This window comes from Mesoplodon mirus (genome assembly GCF_964341445.2).
Source record: "Mesoplodon mirus genome assembly, chromosome: 4".
Lineage (NCBI taxonomy): Eukaryota > Metazoa > Chordata > Mammalia > Artiodactyla > Ziphiidae > Mesoplodon > Mesoplodon mirus.
The window spans coordinates 1,180,845-1,199,914 of NC_138979.1; the positions used below are offsets into that span (position 1 = coordinate 1,180,845).

General features: G+C 45.9%; 1 protein-coding gene across 4 annotated transcripts in view; it reads right to left on the minus strand.

The window, feature by feature from the left end:
- MPP7 (MAGUK p55 scaffold protein 7) overlaps positions 1 to 17,986 on the minus strand; it is a 267,602-nt gene extending 249,616 nt beyond the window's left edge. For all 4 annotated transcript variants that reach the window (XR_014293831.1, XM_082618226.1, XM_082618227.1 and 1 more), the window contains exon 1: positions 17,829 to 17,986. The gene's annotated coding sequence lies outside the window, so the exon portion shown is untranslated. The remainder of the gene's footprint in view (positions 1 to 17,828) is intronic.
- Between the last annotated feature and the right edge of the window lie 1,084 nt (positions 17,987 to 19,070).

Sequence of the window (19,070 nt, forward strand, 5' to 3'; positions counted from 1 at the left end):
CGTTGTAACTTTTAAATAACAGGTACTCAACAAATCTCTGCGAAACAGTCAGCCAAAATCGGTAAGTTCCAAACCTAAAAGGTATCGTTGAACCTGAAAACGCTGCCACTAAAGAATAACAAGTTTGGCTGCAACTGTCGCCTGTAAGCGGAATCTCTAGTCCTCCCCCCGGCCTCTCCCAGCCCAGGACCCAGAGTGTGACCAAGAGCCGCCCTCGCTTCACGCGCAGAGGCCCCCTCCGAGTCAACACGTTTAAAACTGAACGTCTTTCCGCTACTTCCCAAACCTGCCCTGACCCCTGCACCCTGGCATCCACGCAGATGCCCACGCCAGACCCTCAGAGTGGCTCCCTGCTCTCCTACGTCGAGCCAATCACCGCGTCCCGTCATCTTCCTGATGCCTCTGGGATCAGCCCACCTCCCGCCCTGCGCCGCTGCAACCGGCCTCACTGTGGACCTACAGCTGCCCCCCAGCAACGCACTGGCTACGGGCAACTAAGGGGCGATCGCTGAACAAAAAGTATGTGCGCGCACGTACACACCCACACACATCTGTCCTAAAAACTCATTAACTCCCTCCCTACCTGAAAACTGGCTCTTAGAATCTAATCTAAAAATCCAGAATGTGGCTTGAGAAGACCGTGGACAATGTGGCCCCTCCTCCCTACCTCGCCAGCTCGCCCGGGACCGCGCGCCCCTTCACGTTCAGAGCTCCAGTCTCGGATAAACAGCAGGGTCCTATGGTAGAGCACAGGGAACTATACTCAGTGTCCTGTGATAAACGGTACTGGAAAACAATATGAAAAAGAATGTGTGTGTAAGTATATATGTGTGTGTGTGTAACCGGGTCACTTTGCTCTACAGCAGAAACTAACACAACACTGTAAATCAACTAGACTTCCATCAAAAAGATTGAGAAAAAAACAGAACAGAGCTCCAGTCTTAAGCACTTCTAGTCTACACCGCGCCAAGCTCTCCCACGTACACTGTCCCCTCTGCCCGAAACACCATTCCAGGTCCTGCAGGCGGCCGCGCTCAGCCTCTGTTCAACCACCACTTCTGCAGGGTGAGCCCTGGACTAGTTCCGCTTCCTCTGCTCCAGCTACGACCTGTACCTCCTGTGCCCTGCTGAGCTCACTTTCCGCCCAGCTCGTGTCTGACGGCAGCCTTCCTTTCAAACAAGAGCAGAAACCCCGTCCATCATACACGCCACCATACTCCTGCAGCACAGCTCTGCTGAGTCCACACATATCAACACTCATTCACGTGTGAAGCAGTCCTGGCCAAAAAGAGTGCCACGATTTTTACCCCGAGCATGAATGTTACCAAGTAGCAAGTGTCGTCAAGACGTTATCAAGTACTCAGCAATGGTTAGGCTGCAAGACTAGTTCAAAATAGGGGCCCAGCCCAGAAGGGACTTACAACCGAGACAGGGAAATAGCTTCTACATAAAGGTACTAAACTAACAAGAAGGTATTATATAAAGATAAACAAAATAATCCATTGCTGTAAGCTAGTGTTAAACAAAAGGGGGAAATAAAAACAAAAGAGGGTCTTTGAGTTCGATTATTAAAGGATGGACAGAATATAAACAAAAAGAAAGACATTACAGGTGGAAAACACTGAGGCACCCAATCCTGCGGGTGTATTTACAGGATCCCAGGTTTACACGCATGCAAAGGTCTGGTTGGAAGGAAAGGGGTTAAAGTTCAACGAGACTGAACTGATCACACAACCAGTTTATGGTTTTAGAAGGTGAAAGCTGGATACTTAGAGAGCAGCACAATATGAAAAACAATGAAATCTGGGTAAAGGGATTAAAAACTTGATCTGATTGGGAATAAGTGCTCGAACACTGGACCGTGCCAGCTACCGTACTTCCTTCCCAGTGTGTTCTCTGACTTCAAGCCCTTGACAGCCCTCTACCCTAAACACTATTGTTACTGCCTCAGGTTACACATGAGGAAACTGAGTCTCAGAATACTGACAACAGATTCAAGGTCATATGGCTGGCAAGTGATAGAACTGGGGCTTGATCATAGCAACTTCAGAGCCCGTAAGGGTCCACGGGGGAGAAGTCCTCCTTGAAAACAGTGTAATGTGGGCAGTGTTTTTAAATCTGATAACTGGGTACAGGGGACACCGAAGGCTGCATATTCAGCAAAGCAGCAGCCGCAGTGAGCTAAGTCAGAGGTGAGCAGACTTAGACCAGAAGGACAGCAGTGCCATTAGAACACAAGAGATCAGTGCAGTAGAATGTCGGGGGGGAGGGGGGAGGGGAAAGCGGATCTAAAAATGAAAAATAAAGAGACGTTGGAATTCAAAGATGACTCTACAGTTCCTAATCTTAGATATGAAAAGGACAGTGATGCCATAAACAGGAATTGGGTACATTTAAAAGTGGACCTGCTTTTCCACTTTAGTCTTTGCATGAGGTCAAGATGAGCGATTCACGTGCAACGTCCACCAGACAGTGCGGACAGTGACATCGGAGCTTGTTGAGAAGAACAGGCGAGATTCATATTATAAGTACTAATGTTATATTTAGGTATACTTCTCAAACCAAAGGAAACATGTTCTAATATTAAAAAAACTAACAACTGTTAGCCAAAAAAAGGGAAAAAACATTTAATAACACACTTCCCCACACAATCCCACCTTCCCTAAGCGGCCCTAGCAACAGCGGTTCTACATGTGTCAGCTCAAGACAAAACTCCCAGCCACCCACTCATCCCCTACTAAGATTCCACACCCAGTGCAGGATCTTTGCAGCATCTTTTTGAAACACAGAATATCGAGACCATCTGCTGAAGTACATGTGGAAATTTTAGCCACAAATTAGGCTTTCAACTTACTAATGGTAGCAATTTTTTAAAATTTAAGGCATTACAAACAAATAAGGATTTCTATTAAATATCAGGGAACCAATGATGGATTTCCATTAGCAATTTTAGGTACAAACAGAAGACATCTGCAGACAATACAAAAAATTAGAATTGAAAATGTCATCTGATCTCCGTGTCTCCATGCTCCGTGTCTCAAAACAGACAATTTTTTAAAAACAAGTAACAGAACAAAACATGCAGTGTATCTTTTCTGCTGATGATCATTTTAACATCGTATACGCCCTTAAAAGGATAGAAACATCCATATGTAAAAGCACATTTAGAAAAAGATGGAAGGATACAAATTCATATTAGCAATTGCTTGTGGGGAAGAAAAGGCAAGAGAACCGGGAAGGGCAACAAATTATGCTTCAACTTTATCTACACTGTTTCCTTTCTTTCATTTAAAACAAATCTGAAACAAATATGCCAAAATGTTAACATCTGTTAATCTGGGGTGAAGGTCATATGGTATTTACCTGGTCTCTTCGCCATTCAGTATTTCTGAAATTTTACCCAAATTATTCCAAAGATAAAAAGGATCCAACCTCTCACCTAATGAAAATACCACACAGAGCACGTCTGACCTGTCTTGCCTGGATGACCCAGCTCCACTGGGTGAAACTCACTTCACCAAGCAGCCAGCTTCTATTTGGGACGTATTTCTTGAAACACAAGGGACTAATTAGCAGGTCTGAACCCTGGGCTCGGTACCCTGAAATTCCTCTATCTGGTGGGCCTTAATCACGGCTGAGTCCTCAGCGGCGACAGCTAGGAAAGAGCACTGGCCTCCGTGTCTCCTCGGGGAGCTGAGCGGAAGATTCCAGAAGGAAGAAGAGGCTGCTGGAGACAACTCTGGATAAATGCCCTCCCCACCCTCCCCCCTCCCTCCCCCGTCCTCCTCCCTCCTCCAAGGCCCCGCCAGGTGCCTGGCAGCACAGGGGCAAACCTCTGGAGCAGCGTCCTCATTTGCTCACTATGAGACAACACAGCGCATTCCAGAGGAGAGCCATGCATTCGCTCCGCCCCCCCTCAACCCCAATGGCAGCAGCGAAGCAAGACGAGGGCGAAGCCCCGCCCTCAAGGACACATTGCCTCCTTTCAGTCTCTTAATCTTAGAATGCCTCCCCCATCAAAGCCAAGGAAATTCAATCCTACCCGTAGCAAAACGATCCCGTAAGACTATCATGACGTAGGATGTGGTGCAGGTCAGGCCACCTGAATGGACAAAGGCCCGGGAGCCCCGGCTTCCCCACTGCGCCCAGAACACAACAGGGGCTGGCACGGCTGCGTCCAGGTCAGCAGGGATTCCAGACAACAAGGAACAGATGAACTCGTGCATCTTACAATTCCCCCCACTTTTTTTTTTTTTAACCAACAAGAGTTTCAGTTTAGCCACTGCCAAGATCCCTTAAACTAAGAGAACAAAAATACATCAAAAGGAAACACTACTGTGCACCCACTCAACACTTTTGAGTTTTAGGAAGACTAAGACATAAAGAGGCAATACAGTGATGCTGCAGCTCACATCTCCGGGAGCGAAATTCCTTTTAACAGGGTTTAGGCATAAAGGAGACAGGTGGGGTGTCTAGTGCTCTGGCCTCTAGATTAATAACAGCAACAGAGTAATGAAGCTTCTTAGACTCTGGACCTCTAAAGGCAGGCCAGGGCCCAGCCAAGACAGGGGCTGAGGCCCGAGGCCTGAGCACCTCCGACCAGGGAGCCCTGCACGCAGCAAGGTCACGATTGTCCGTGACAGACGGGGGGCATTTGCAGCAAATCCAGGATGTCAGCACAGACAGCACAGAGGACGATGCACGTCCCGGGACACGGTCCTACGTGTGACCAGAGTAGGGGGCGGGTAAGAAAGAATAACACGTGGGCCTAAATACGACAGGCTTTGAAAGTCCCAGTGTGGGAGAGCCAAAGGATGGATGGCAGACCGTGCGGGCGCCGCAGCTCGGAACGTGGGGAGACCGTGAAGGGCAGGGCAAGCCGTCGCAGCCGCCCGCACGGGACACCAGGCGGATGAGCCCTCCGAGGCGGCGGCGGCAGCAACGGTGCCACGAAACACCGGGAAGGAAGACGTGAGGGCATCTGCTCGCTGACAGAGGGCAGAGACGGGAAACCTGCCCTGCAGGGTCTCCGACCACGCCGCTGATTAACAAGGAATAGCAACTGCCGCTTGTGGACCTTCGACTGGTGCCAGACGCGACACCAAGGGCTTTCGCCACCCTCGCTTGAGGCAGGCACTGCCGCCAGCCGGCTTCAGGTAAGAAAACGGAGGCTTCGAGTAAATAATGTGCCTTCGCTCATAAGACCAGCAACGAGCAGAGGTGGAATTTGAATCCAAAAATGTTTAGAATATTATTCAGCCTTAAAGAAGAAGGAAATCTGGCCACGACGATGTGGATGAACCTGGAGGATCTTGTGGTACGTGAAACAGGCCAGTCACAGGCAGAGATGCTCCATGGCACTGCTTCTGTGATCAATCTAAATAGGTAGACTCACAGGGCAAAGAGTGGGGCGGGGGCTCCAGGGGCTGGGGGCAGGGCGACGCGGGAGGCGTGAGACAAAGCGTACAGAGTTTCAGTTGTACGAGATGAAAGTCCCAGAGCTTTGCACAGCACAGCGCCTACAGATACAGCACCACGAGGTATTCTTAATCTGCTCAGAGGGCAGATCTTTTGTCAATATTCTCACCACAAAATAATAATACAGAGGGCAGGAAGAAGCTTTTGGAGGTGCTGGATAGGTCATGACACAGAGTGCACCAATGATTCCTCAGATGTGCACTTCTCTCAAAATGCACACTCATTAAATTGCACACATCCAGTACGTTCGGCTTTCTGTGTGTCAGTCACACCTCAGCCAAGTGGTCTACAAAAAAATGTTTCTGTTTTACAGTCTACATCCTTAACCATTAAGATATATGTATATGGCCTTAAGGTTTTCAGTGACCAGGACAATAAATATCAACTAAACTAGGAAGCGAGTTGGAGAAACAGACTCTCCAGGACACAAGAGGCTGGAGGTATATTCACCATCCAGAACATCAGCCCGGCCTCACGAGGAGGCTTCTGGCCTTGAAGAAGCTACGTTTAGTTTAAAAAATCATAGAACCCAGTGTTTATGCACATTCTCGTAAAAGGAAGTACTCGATTGTCCCCGCCGATCTGCTGGAAATGCGACGTAAGCCCTGACGTTGTCGCGGGCAGACGCACGCTTCACTGGGAACCACAGGCCAGAGAAAGGAATTCCAGCTCGTGCTGCCTCGGCTCAACCTTCCAGTGAGTTCTGCCCCCTTGGCTGATTAAACAGGGATCTGAGGGGAACCCACAGTGGACATGCAAATGCTCTCTTCCTGCCCATGTGTAGACGGCCTGAAAATGTCACAGTCGGTTTCAGAGGGAAGAGCAGCTGAAATCAACGCTAACTCTGAGACATTCAAACATCCAGGGGATGCCACGAAGCAGCTGCAAACCGACTCCCGCAAACGAGGCTCCAGTGGGCTCAGTGGACCCGAGTTCGCTGGAAGCCCGGCAGTTTGGAGTCGCTCACACAGAAAGCACGGCCGGAACCCAGACGATGGGCAAAGCCACGCTGTGTGTGTGTGCGCGTGCGTGTGCGCGCGGGTGTATGTGTGTGCGTGTGTGCGTGTGCGCGTACGGGGGCAGGGTCTGAAAACAGATCGAGGACTGAAGCCACTCCCACAACTGAGGAACAGGAGCAAGAAGAGCCAGCAGCAGGAACAGAGACGAGATGACACCACCTGAGAAGCAGGAGAACTAAGCGCCCCACCCGGCCATCGGCTCACTCAGTCTCCGCCCGAATCCGCATCCAGCCCAGCCCTGCCGCGGCTGCCCCCCAAGTCGCCCCCTCACCAGTGTCCCCCCGCACCGCGTCGGGGCCCTCCCGACCTCACCACGCCAACAGAGAGAATTACCCAGAGCCCACATCTGGCCAGGGCATCTCCACAAGGTCCCACAGACTTGCTCTCAAACTGAGGTCTCTTGTGGAGGATGAAGGGTGGGCATAAAAATGACACATCTTCCCGGAATGTCCATTTTACAGGGTGGCAAGTGACATTTAACCTATCAGATCCAACATAAACTTCAGAACAATTTTATGCTTGTGGTGGGCTACTCTTTGAAGAGCCCTCAGACTTCTCCCCGGCAAACTTCTGTCACCGAGGGGTGCACTTTGGTGGAAAGTGTAGACTTGTGCTTGTCCAGATTAAGATGAGGAGCCAGAGAAAGAAAGACTGAAGATGTATAAAGGAGAGAAAAATGCCGGTACGAGTTCAGATCACATGATACTCTCACACTATCTGGTCTCTGCTGTTTAGAACAACAGGTGACGCGGGTTTGAATCCAAGCTTTTACCACTTCCCAGTCATGAGACTCAGGGCAAATTATTTAACTTCTCCGTGACTTGGTTTTTTCCCATTTGCAAAATAAAAATGACAGTAACTTAAAGGGCTGCTGTAAGAATTAGGCATAAATATCTAAGGAGAGCTAGCTCAGCACTGCCTGGCTTACAGCAAGGGACTGACAAATGGCAGAGATTATTTGTAAACTCCAAGCCTGTCCCAGTCTGCTAAAGCATTCCAAAGCTTTTATTAAGTCCACAACTATTCTCAGACAGGAAACTGTCTATTCTGATAAGCAGTCCCGCCTTACCAGTCACAGTCTGTCCCTGAGGGATATCTTAGGGTCCAAATGCAAAAGAGTATATTTAATCACCCAGTTCTGGAGTCCTCTGGAGATCAGAAACACGGAGGACACCAGAAGCCAAATCAAAATCACTTTGGTTGTCGTCTACAAAGTGTAAGACACTGCACTGAAAACAAGTTGACAAATCTTAGTCCCAAAACTATGTGCCTCAGTAATGCAAGAAAGCACTTTGCTGAGGATACCAATCTGAAACACACACGAGAGGACGAACCAGTGAATGAAGAACATCCCACTGCTGATCATGGGTGTGAATCAGTGCCCAGGGAGGTTTCACAAACGTACAAATATTTATATAACCTTTTGTCATCTAGGTACTAAGTAGCGTGCATTCAGCAATCACTCAAATGATGAGAAGGAATGCAGGGAGGAAAGAGCAGCTAAGAACCAGCCTGACCTGAAGGAGAAGGACCTGTTCCAAGCCACAGTCGGCACCCGCAGGAACCTGGGTGAAAGCCTGCAGGTCAGGACTGGAGGCATCTGCCTCTCCTTTTTCTCTCACCCGAATCCAACAGATACTCTAGTTCCATTTAACTTGCTCCTCAGATAATCAGTTTTACCTACTGCTTTGGTTTTTCCAAAGAAAACTTTATCTTCTATCATCCATTTCTCAGCATTATAAGTTTTTAAGGGGGAAATACTGTAACCCACAGAATGCCAGTGACAAATGTATATAAACGGTCAACTTCTCACCTATTTTACCGCACCAGCAGCACCTTCAAGGCAGGATGCCTTACACACTTTCACGTCTGCTCTCAGAACACGATGTAAGATACGTGAAAGGATAATGACATGCAAAAAGTACATTATTCTAGAGGCAAGAAAAATCGTGGTTTAACTCAAAAAATTCCAGTTCCTTTAACAGCACCAAGATGTGTCTACTATTATAGTTTATTTCAAATGAGTTAAGCTACTTTAAGAATACAACAAAAGGACTTTTCTGTTGATAGTTTCCTTTGGATTTACTTACTTCTACAAACCAGTGCAATTTAGCTTGGTGTTCCAAAGAAAAATGACAGGCCAATTTCTTCATCCTGAGCGTACTTGAAAACTAATTTTTTCTAATCGAACATTTACGCTGCCTTTTCTCTACTAACTACATCTCAAATAATATACTTTCCCTTTATTAAAATATCCTAATAAATTAAAAAGGAAGACAGAATGTAAATATCACGGTTTTGCAAACCCCTTTTACTAAAATAATGGATCTAGGCCATGATTAGCAATCACCGTGAACATCACAGAGACAACCAACACTGCCCGAATCCAGCTACCGGTACACTCAACCACCTGTGAAGCAATTTTGGCAAAAAAAATAGAAACGGAGCCAAATCAAGATCAGATTAGCATTTACAGGAAATAAAAGTACAGAAGAACAGGTTAAACCACACATTAAATTGAGAGCATCACAACAGGTTACTACCTGTTCTAATTCTTAATTATGATGTTACCAAGCAAATATTTTTTGATACACGCACAGGACATTTCTTCCAGGTCCCTTTGTGATCATCTCCATCTAAAAAGATGAGAAAAATCAACCAAGTAATGGCATGTTCGTGGGTGTGTTTACTGCGTTAAGACAGCAAAATGCACAGCTTCGTATACGTCTAGAGTTGCTGATCTCAGAAATACTTGCTTTCCTAGCGTTACTAAATTTTCGTTCACTGGGAAAAGTATAGCCGAGCTGAGCCAAGAAGTGGCAAGGCCCTGCTTCTAAGAAGATCGCTTCAGGAGTAAGGAGGCAAAGAAGCTGGGTCTGGTTCAGCACCGTCAGGGAGACATCAGAACGAGGGGCCGGGCCTCGGCTGCACTGGAGGAGATGCCAGGTGCCAGCTCTTTGCTCTCAGGGTCCAGGAAATCCTGGGACTTCTCAAGAACCTTTCAGGACATAAAAACTATTTGTGTAACAACGCTGAGAGGTTGTGCTTTTCACTACACTGACATTTGCACCGATGATACTCAAGCCAGGGCACGTAAAATCGCTGGCACCTTAGCACCAAGCAGGGCAGGGGCACCAACTGTACAGGTCAGCACTGCAGTCCTCACCAAGAGGAACTCGGGGGGAAAGCACCATTTCACCTAAGAATATCCTTGAAGAAACGGTGAAAACTAACAACTGGGTGAAATCCTGACCCCTGAATGCATGTCTTTTAAATATTCTGTGTGTGTGACAAAATAGGAAGTGCACATAAGAACCTGAGCTGTCCACTGCAGAGTGACGGTCATCTCGAGGAAAAGAAATTGTGCCAGTTGCTCTATGTGTAAGCTGAACTAGCAGCTTTTTTTATTCCCCATAGAGTAGTATTCTTATATAAATAACTGGAAGACAAAGCTGGGCATCTGGTAAACATTTTCTCAAAACAGAACCCAGTGAGCCAGACGCTTCAAGGAAAACACCTGAAATGTTTGTTGCCAATAATAAAATTCAAGCTCTCAAGCAGAAATTCAGTTTTTGGAAAAATTATACCTGCCGCCAGGAACTTTCATGAAAGCTTTCTCCGTACTCACAGATTCTTCTGATGGGCTCACTGGTGATCCTACAAATGGCTGCTGTTGTTTTTTTCAAATGGTATCATAACACATGCCAATATTTGGCAGATTTATGTAATTCCATGAATGAACATTTCCTCAATCATGTATGGGTAAAAAGATTCAAAGTACAAGAAAGACCGATAGATTTAAATGTAACAGAGCGAGAAAACTTTATTGATTGGGGTTCAGCTTCTACTCTGCAACCCAACTTTAAGGAACTACCACTTACAGAGTTTTAGTGTAGGATCAAAGAAAGATTACCTAAAAAGAATACGAAAATAGTCCTCTCTTTTCCAACTGCAGGTCTGTATAAGGTGGGATTATCTTCATATATTTCAGCCAAACAATAAATCACAACAGACTGAATACAGAAACAGATATGAAAATGCAGCTGTCTTTACTAAGCCAGACGTTAAAAGGAGCTGCAAAAATGTAAAACGATGTCACACTTCTCAATTATTTTAATAAAGTTATTTTTCATAAAGAAGTTATTTATGTTAACATATAATGGGGTTATTTTTTAATGAATTTTTAAATAAAATTTCCTGTTTGAAGTTCTAACCCAGTAAATATTAACAGATACAACCCACACAGACAAAACATCCTTAATAATTTTTAAGAGTATGAAGTGGTACTGTGACCAAAGGTTAGAAAACAACAGCTGTGAGAACTGGAGTCGAGGTCGTGCTTCTTCAAAGCTCTCAGACGTGACTTTGATTTCTCCTTCGAACAAAGATGGGAGCCCAGCAGGAGCCGGGTGACAGGGAACCCAAACTACTCCCCAGTTACAAGTCAGGATCAGGAAAATGAGTAGGAGGATGGCCTCTGGGGTCCTGCAATGTTCTATTTCTTCACCTGAATGCTGCTTACACAAGTGTGTTTGCTCTGTGAAAATTCAGTGAGCCGCACACTTAGGACAGATGCATTATATATTTCTAGGTATACGGTGTACGCATTTTTCTAGGTATATCTTACACTGGAATAAAGTTTTTAAAATTCACAGTATAAGATGCATAATGACTTCTGCTTTATTTTTCCAAACCCACGATGGCTTTCAACTAACCAGGGTCATCACATACAACTTACTTTGGAAAAGCCTGATGAAAATAATTCAAATATTTAATTTAAAAACCTCAGAACAGACAACTGTAACTTCTCAGGGTTAAGAGCTAAATACCATCTAGGTCAGTTTCCTTACGGAGATCAGGAAGAAAGTTCTCTGCTTTTACTTCTCCAGCTTTTCAAACGACAGTGAAGTCACAACGAATTTTTAAAAAATGAAATCAAATACAATTTTAAGAAATGAAATCTCCCAATTAAAGGCAAAACTAAGAATGAATTCCCTTTAGGGTATTAAAGTGATCAAGCGGCCACTATCTCTGCTAATCTTCAACACATCAGCGCAAGTCTAGACAAACACAGTGAGGCAAGAACACACAGAGAGCAAGAACTGGAAGGAAGTGACAAATGGCCATTATGTAAAGATGAAATCATCATCTTCATGGAACACCCAAAAGACAAGCTAGCCGTTAAAATACCACAGATTGCTCCCCCTGCAAGAAAATTAAATACAGATAAATATGTCAGTGCCAGTTCACAGAAAGGGAAACTCACACACTCAATAAGCATCTGATAAGATACTTAACTGCACTAGTAATCAGAGAATTGCAAATAAGAACAGTAACATATGTGCCCAGACGCTCCATCTGTGGCATCAGGTTAGAAAAAAATTATAAGGTCAGAAATTATCAAGTGCCAGCAAGAATGTTGGGGGTGTAACCGAGCCCAGCCAGCCCAGCTAATAACCCGGCAGGACTCAAGGAAATAACATCTATGCCTGAGAGAGGGTGCTGTGAGGAGAAAAGGGGGAAACGCAGTAAAATAACACGAGAGGCTCTGTAAGGACCAGTAGTGACAGAGGACCACTAACTCAGGTCTGCACACCTGATCTGGGAGAGGGGTCCCCATCTCACACGCCCCTTCACTGAACCGGCAGGTCCCTGTTCACCAGGCACTGCGCCCGTGCTGGGGACACAGTAAGGAAGATCAGGTCCCTGCCCTCAGGGTTGACATTCCAGTGAAGGAAACAATAAAGAGGAAACAGATAAAGCTATGGTTAAGCGTGTGATAACTGCTACAATGGAAATAAAATGGGTGACTGTGACAGGAAGTGATGGGAAGGGAGGGGCTACTATCCAGGGGATCGCCAGAGAGAAGAAAGCTCTCAGAGATCCGTGGGAAGAAAGTGAACCAGGCATCCGGCAAGCTTCGGAAAGATCTCCAGGAAATGCACCCAGGGCATCCAGCTCGGTCACCGTTCTCCAGGGGAGACTGCAGATGTTCTGAAGAACATCCAGGTGCTGCCTGGTAACTGAACCCCAAGGAACCCCCTTTAAGATTCCTGTTCTATAAAGTACGGACTACAGTGATTACAGCTAGCGTCCAATATATTTTGACCAAAGAGTTCAAGCTTTTTCGAGGGGGAAAAAGACACCGGCGATGTAAATGTTCTATGTCTCTAAAAATGTTTCTGGAAAATTGTTAGGACCCACAGACTTTCCCTTCATTCATTAAATAGAAGCTGAGTACTCATGTATCCTTCCCATAGCACACGGCAGGGAGACGGGGATAAAGATGAAAGTTTCTGTCCTTAAGGGACATACCTCAACTTCACAAGGTTCAGGATTCTAGGTATTTCATTCACTAGTTGACTCTTATGATTAAAAGCCAGCATTGACTGCACGCTTGCAACCCTCCAGGCCATGTCCAGTTGACTTTTATGATTAAAAGCCAGCATTGATTGCATGCTTGCAACCCTCCAGGCAATGTCCTATGAGTTTTTATACACATTTGAGGTCACATAATACTCCCAACAACATACTAGTACATTATTTCCACTTTAGAAATGAAAAACCAGAGGTAAGAAAGTTGCCTGATGTCAAAGAAGGAATAACGGGCGGAGCAGGGATTCAAAGCCTGGGTTCTTAACCACCACGTTTATATTCCCCCCTGGAATCTTGTCAGTGGTCTTCCCCGGACCAGAAGCATCGCCAACCGTCACCCTGGAACTTATTAGCAATGCATATTCTCAGGGCCCATCCCCAGACCTGAGGAATCAGAAACTGTGGGAGTGAACCAGCCACCTGAGTTTTAACAAGCCCTCCAGGTGATTCTGAGGAATGATAAAGTTTGAGAACCTCAGCCTAAAGTTTTCATACTCAGCTGTATGTATGTTAAAGGTGAAATGACTACCATCTTGAAAATATGAGGTAGATAGCTAATGGGAAGCAGCCGCATAGCACAGGGAGATCAGCTCGGTACTTTGTGACCGCCTGGAGGGGTGGGATAGGGAGGGTGGGAGGGAGACGCAAAAGGGAGGGGATATGGAAACATATGTATATGTATAACTGATTAAATTTGTTATAAAGCAAAAAAATAAAATAAAATAAATTAAAAAAAAAAAAAAAAAAAAAAAAGAAAATTCCAAAATGCGAAATTGTGACCCTATTTTAAAAAGATCTAAATGATATTAATTCATTTCCTCGTTACCCAAAGCACGGCATCTCCTCCCCCCTGGACTCTGTACCCTGATTAGACCGTCTAAAAAATAGTCAACTCTGACGGGCCTTACTGGGAACTGAGCTACATTCCAAACATGAAAGGGAGCACAGAGGTCCAAACAGAATCTTCACAATTTAAATCCCAAGCCATATTAGGAAGAGGGAAAAAAAATATTTTGAATGTCAGCTACAGAAGCTTGGCAAATCTTGGTCCACGGCTCCACAATCCTTTTCATCCCTAGCTCCACTCCAAACTTTTACAATCTCATTTCCACAAACTTCCAAGCGCCAAAAAAAGAAGTTTACAACCCTCAGATTCTCATGATTCAAATTGCTGTAAGTATACATGAAGAGGCACTGTCTTGCAAAGAGCAAGTTTTTAATCACGAGTAAAGCTAATCAGAGGCTTTTACTGTACAGACTACAGCAATAAGTGCTGAAGTTTTCCCTGCCCCTTAGCTGGACCAGCCCTCTAGGGCACCCTACCTGACCCTTCTCTTCTCAAAGTAGTATTTAGACCAGTGCCTTCTTTTGTCCCCAAATCAACTGCCCAATATGAACACCCCAGCTCCATGCGTATTCAAGGTTTCCTATTTCTAATAACGCCTTTTTCCAAAGGGAATGGAAGACCGAGTATCAGAGGTAAGTAGGTTCAAGCACCTACCATAATTCGAGAACCTAACACATGCCCAGTAACTCTCTTAAGCCATTCACTTGCAAACACAAGTCATTCATTTTACCAAGTTCAGGATTCTACTTATTTTACATAAATTTGAAGCCGGCAGCATTAAGCAGCCCGAGGCTGGACCACGGGGCGTCTGTAAAGCTGACTCAGTGCTCCCTGACTCTGAGAAGCCCACACGCAGGCAGCGTTTCCATCCGCCAGGCTGCTTACACAGCCCACCGCCCGGCCACGCTCCAGGAGCTTCCTTCCAGGAAGGAGCAGCACCTACTTATTTTCCCCTCCCAAACCACCATCAACTCCCCTGAGGACCAGAGCTGGTTCCAAGAAGCAAACTACCAAGGCTCTCCTGCCCACACAAAGCTCAGCGGAACTGGATCATACAGACACACACCAACCGCCTACAGACCTTCTCACCTGAGTGCTTGCGCTGCTTTTTAAAAGTCCAGTGTTTTCCGCAAAACATCTCACAAAATGCAGTCACCCTAACTAGTCCTTACTCTGCACTAACCCTGCCATTTCTAACCCTAAAACGGCACGGCATTTTACCAAAGCCGCGGCTGTGTTTTCTCATTTCCTTTCTGTAACCGTCAGTGACAAGCAATTTAACCAGTAACCAGGCCAGTAACAAGCAAGCTCCCGCCACCCAAGGGAGAAAGAAAGCTCCCCGCTCTTTCCTAAGTGAAGCTGACAACCGTGCTTTCCCAAAAGAATAGAAAGATTTACTAAGTGAGCATTCAAGGAATAAAAACTGTCTTATGTGCCTGGAAAAAAAGATGTTTAACTTAAGTATTCGTTCATAGCAGATATCAAATAATCTTACTATATATAGCCACTTTATCCTACCTCTTCGTTCAAAGAATCAGTAATCTAGGAAGGCAAAGCATAAAGCACGCTCAAACAGCTCATCAGAGTTCACGTAAGATTTCAACAAAACACAAACCATCAAACACAAACCAGTTCAAGGGTACATAAATAAGGACCAATAAATTCACACTCTGTTCTAGGTTCCTGAGCACAGCAAGAACCAGAGAGTTTTTTGGCTGTTGTTTCTAAAATTACTAACAACTTTCCTCACTTTAAATTAAGCTGCCATGTCCTTGCAAATAATCTCATTTAATAAACCTGACTTAAATCACTGATTGCAATTCTGTTTGAACGTCAGTGATGACAGCTGCAGCACATTTGTATCTTTGTCAGTGAAATGCTTTTAATAAAAACAAAAAACATCTGATTGAAATCTCCAGTAAACAGCACCCAGTGCACCATCTAGTGGAAGCTGTGTAATGTCCTAATTAAATCTTTTTTGAAGGGTAGAAACCCTGAAAATCACATGGGGGCTACAGGCCCTATAGCTAAGAATACAGGTAAATACCCTACAAGCAGCCTAAGCTCTTTCCAACTCCCCACACTGCAACAGGTGCTCATCAGAAGAGATCTCACTTTCTGTACAAATTAGCAGGTGATAAAGGTTTCTTTATGGAATGTTCTGCTTGGGTGCTAGAAATTTTAATTTGACCAGAGGAGTAAAAATTAAGTAAAGACATTAATGCAAAAACAAAAAATGAGTAAACAGAATCAGAGCCGAACGGAAAAGCCCTATGTAAGGGATGCCTTACATGACAGATAAGTTATGCCAAAATGTACGTGTTCCACCCAGCAGAACACCTGCCATGAAAACAAGATGTTGCTTCATGACTAAACAGCTCCATTCAGTAATAAATAAGACATTTCTATGTTCCTGAGGACTACTAAATTTAACATAACCTAATACTCCCTAGGTTCCCCAAGCCTTCACATCATTCAAGGGGACCATCTCAACTACCCATCTAACCCCACTTGCCGTTAACCCCCAAACTCCCTTGAGTTACTCTCATCAAGGAAGAGATGATTTTTACATGTTCGACACTTCTAAATTTATAGTAAAAACTTTCTGAAACAAAATCATAACCAAAATGTGTTACGCTTCAGTTTTACTTACCTTATGAATATTAACTAGTTCAATTCAGAAAGCAGTACTCAAGTCCAATGCTAAGCCAGAGATGCAAACAAAGAAGATAAGATTTTCTAACATGGAAAACCTCCCAAAACTTAAAATAGAGATTTTTCACAGAGCACCGCTAGGTTTTCTTACCTGTGTGAAAAAATCACCTTTCTGGTGAAATTCAAACTATCTTAGCAACCTAGGAGGGGAAAAAAAAAAAAAAAAGCCTAAGAATATTTTACTTGGAAATAACCATCTCCACCTCTGACTGGTGTACATGGGAATCAAATCGGTATGCAGAAGCTTGCTTGACGGTGGGAACCTTACTGGATCGTGCATTAAACCCATAACAGGTATAAAATAGCAGGAGTCTACAGACCTGGGGCAGAATTCCCTTCATCTCTAGGGCTCTGAGTTTACACACCTGCAAAATGGGCGTGAGGTGCACTACCTGCTTCTGGAGAGTAAGAGGATACCAATATTGATGCAGTGCAGTGAGCTTCTCAATTAAAAGACCCAAATGCAGTGCACCTGGAAGGGAGGCCCTGCTCCAAGAGTCCTCACCGTGCCATTTCCGCTAAAACTCGTGACCTTCATTTCACTTGTGAACAAATGGGGAATGAGAAAAAGCTATTACGCAAGTCAAAGAAAAGGTAACAGCAATTCAAGGTGCTTCATTACAGGTAAATCACATCACTGTAGTTAACTGCCTAGGACTTGTCTGCAAAGTATTACTGCGTGGGTAGCAGGTGCATCCCTAAAACCTAAAGCCCGGAGGCTGTGCTTAGAAAGGCTTTTTTTAATTCGAACGCTAATGTTTAAAAAATAAGAAAAAGAAAACGAATCTCAAGTCTACACCCACCCACGAGGAGAGACAAGGTGCCACCCCCAGACTCTTGCACACTAGCTCGGCATCGCCATCCACGTTCCTCCCCTCGTCCCCACCGCACGGCCCGCATTGCAGCCCAGGCAAAGGTGAGTCACACTGCTGGGTCTACTTGTCACGGAAGAAAAAAACCCCGATAAGTTCACGTTAAAGGCTGTTTCGAATTTTAAAATAGTAAGTAATAAGTAAATCATGTTCCTGTCTAAACGCACTGCAAAGCGCCCGTGTCCACGAAGGCTGTAACTCACACCACCTAAGTACAGACACCTTTCCCGCTTTTAAAAAAAAAGAAAAAAAAAAAAAAAGCCACTCGGCTTATTGCTCCTTATCAGCAGGTCCCCTGCGCCGCGAGCCGGACTGACTCAACTCCGCGTCTCCCCTCCACCTGCAGGGCTCCCCGCCCCCGCGCCCCGCCAGGTGCAGCGACCGCGCGCTCCCGGCGGAGGCGCCCCGAGGCGGGCGGGAGGCTCCGAGAGACGCGGACCTGCCGGCCGCGGCTGAGGGAGAGCCAGGGAGCCCGCCCCGCGCCCGGGCTTGGACTGGCGCTGCAGCCCCGGCGCCCCTTACCTGCTCCGGGCGGCCGTGGCCGCGGGAGGCGCGCTCGGTCCGGCGCAGGCAGCCCCGGCCGAGGTAAGGAGGCTGCGACCGCAGCCGCCGCGAAGGACAATCAGCAGCCTGCGGGTTCGGCACCGCCGCGGCGGGCGCAGGGCGCAGGACACACGAGCCCGGGAGCCCGGCCCCCGCTCCAGCCCCGCAGCCCCGCGGCGGGGCGGGGCCGCAGCCGGAGGGGCGGGGCGGGGCCGCTCCGCCCGCGGGGCGAGAACGCGGTGGACGCTGTGTAAGAGGCGCCTGCTGATTGGCTGCGATAGGGGTGCACGTCTCCGATTTGAAGACAGGCTCGCCAGCAGCGCTCCCTCATTGGTCAGTACGTGAAAACAAAGCAGAGACCTGATTGGGGACAGCCCTGTAGCTCCTCTCCCCCTACCCCAATCATCGAAGCTCCGCCTCCGCCCGCTCCGCCCCCGGGTGGCTGCAGAACCAGCTGTTTCGTGGACTAGCTAACTGCCTTCCTTAAGGGAACCCCGGATGCCCAGGTTGCTTTGCTAGAAGCGAGCTTCCTTATTCCAAGAGTCTTTGATTTCCGTATGAACTTGTTGAATAGCAGCTAATCCTTAACATCGCTCAGATTTAGAGCGACCTCTTGGGTGTTTTTTAAAATGCTGCCTAAGATTCACAGGGAAATTGGCATATGCAAAAAGAAGGTGTGAAATGTTTTCACCCCTAGCGAGATTATGCTGTTTTGTTTTGTTTTTTTTACCTTTCCGTGTTCCATATTGAACGTGTATTACTTGTATAATTAGAAAAAAAATGTTTAATAGGAAATGAATAAGGTACACAGAATGGTAAAGGCAAACTTTGAGGATATCCGTGGGAACTTCCACAACAGAAGAAAATACAGTAAGAAACGCAACACCTGAGGGCCATCAAAAAAGTACATTCTGGTATCAGCCCCCTTCAGCTGTCTTAAAGAACTTTATAAATATGACTGAGCTGCCTTAAAGAACTTTATAAATACTCTTTCCATATAACTACTATTTACCCCACATATAGTGTACAATGAACTGCCCAGTAAGCAGATTCATAGCAAGAAGTGAGAATACAAAATACACAATAAAGCTTTAACCAAAAAAGTAGACTACAGAAAGAAATTTAGAAGATAAACTAGAAAATTCAGCTAATGGAGGGAATTTTAAGAAACAAAGGAAAGTGACAGCCCTCGGAGATGAGACTTAGGTTTTGAAGATTGAA